The following is a 2,240-nucleotide window of genomic DNA, read 5'->3' as shown; positions in this document are numbered from 1 at the left end:
TTAGAATACAGGAATAAAGAAGTTTGCTACAATTGTACAGGATTTCGGTGAGACCACATCTGGAATACAGTGTGAAGTTTTGGTCTGCACACTTAAGAAAGGATATATGTGCATTGGAGGCGGTGCAGCAAATGTTCACTAAATTAGTCCCTGGGATGAGGGGATTGTCCTATGATGGGAGGCTGAGTAAATTGGGCCTATACTCTGGAGTTTAGAAGAATGAGAGGTGATCTCATTGAAACATACAAAATTCCAAAGGGGCTGGATAGGGGAGACACTGAGAGATTGTTTCTGCTGGTCAGACAATCTAAAACATGGGGACACAGTCCCACGATAAGGGGCTGATCATTTAGGACTGAGATGAGGAGAAATTACTTCACTCAAAGGGTTGTGAATCTTTGGAATTTTCTACTCCAGAGGATTGTGGATGCTCCATCATTGAATACATGTAAAGCTCCGATAGACAGATTTTTGATCTCTCAGAGAATCAGGGGATAAGGCGAGCAGGCGGGAAAGTGGAATTGAAGCCTAAGATCATCCACGATGGTACTGAATGGCGGAGCAGGCTCCACGGGCCACATGATCTACTCCTGCTCCTATTTTGTGTGTTTTTGTGTTCTGACTACTTCTGCTGTCGGTGATTGTGGAACTGATGTCTCTGCTCTCTGTGAGTGATACTGTACTTACTGTGTGTGAGGAGCTGGCTGCACTTCCCCTTGTGTCGAGGAATCACTACATTTATTCAGCTTCCTCAAGTATTGCCTGTTGAAAGAAAAAGTATTAATTATAATTCAGGAAGAGATGTGGTGGAAGTTACAAGAGAGACCAAAACAATTTTTCAATGAATAATCATTGTGAACAATCACAAAGGAAACCCAGCAATACAAACAGAATCAGTGTCTGATTCCACTGCAGTCCTGCAGCCCCCAGCTACTGCATACCAGGGGCTTTGGCCATTTTACAACAATTAAATAACATCCAGAAACAATCCACTGGGCCATGAATGGGACTGACCGACGGAACAGGGACTTTTACACAGGTCAGATTTCCTATTCCCGCTCCCATGGTCTAACAGTTCAAATGAAACCAAACAGCCGCTGTTTAAAATGTGTCCTTCACACTTCTCACCTGGTGCCGATAATAGATTATCTTTGTGTAACTCCCCACATCCTGACTGTCCGCTTCTGTTTCCACACTTCACTGTCCAATAACAACAAATTGTGGGAACAGGCTATATCCCTCTCATTCCGCTAGCGCGGACATGATGGGCCGAATGGACTCATTCTGTGCCTGAAGTTTTCCACGTTTCTGGCTGAAGTGCTGCAGAAATCTGGGCCTGCGCTCCCCTCCCCCAGCACTGCCTGTGAGCGGAAGAAGATGGTTTAAAACAGCCGCGAATGGAGAGATCCCGGTCCCGGGGGAAGGGAGCAAACAGCAGCCTCCTTCCAGCAGGACATCGCTTTGGGAGCATGTCCGCAGATAGACTCAGAGATCAGCATCGAGTACGGGGCAAGTTCAGGGGCAGGCGGGGGCTGTTTGTAGGAGGCGGAGTGGATCTGAAACTGGTCTCGGAACATGGAGTGAGTGGAGAGGCCATTCTCCGGTTGTGTGTGGACAAGGGGATGGAGACAGAATGGGAAGAAACTTATTGTTGTGGAGTGAAACAGTGACAATATTTGTGTTGCGGTGGTTCTTTTGCGGGTATCCATAATGATTATTATTTGAGAGATTAAATTCATTAAAACTCTATATCTTTGATCTCACCTGTATTTTAGTTACAAACATACTTTTGTTCAAACAGGGAAATGATTGAATGAACCAGAATAAATGGGCTATTTCCTCCACCCAAGTTACAAGGAAGAGTGCCACCAGCTCCTTCTCACACACAATACGTACATTATCACTCACAGAGCGCAGAGACACAGACAGGTCATCAGTTCCACAGTCTCAGACAGCAGAAATAGTTCCAGAGACACATTTTCAATCCATCAATCAAATAGAGCAGGAAAGACAGACGTTGTTTCTATGTCACCCCAACTCATTACCACTGACAGGTAGATACATAAATCCCAGTCCAACATCTCACCCACAATCAAATTATCAGTGTGTCAATCCCACAATAGAGCAACCTCAGCTACAAATTAAACACACAGAGAACTGACACGTGGTTCCTGTTTCAAAGTTACAGAATTAACCTCAATAATGTACTCTGAGATTCAAGTTAAATACCAGCCCAATAT

The sequence above is a fragment of the Heterodontus francisci genome, unplaced genomic scaffold (genome assembly GCF_036365525.1).
Source record: "Heterodontus francisci isolate sHetFra1 unplaced genomic scaffold, sHetFra1.hap1 HAP1_SCAFFOLD_255, whole genome shotgun sequence".
NCBI classification, from domain to species: domain Eukaryota; kingdom Metazoa; phylum Chordata; class Chondrichthyes; order Heterodontiformes; family Heterodontidae; genus Heterodontus; species Heterodontus francisci.
This window is presented reverse-complemented; position numbering follows the sequence as displayed.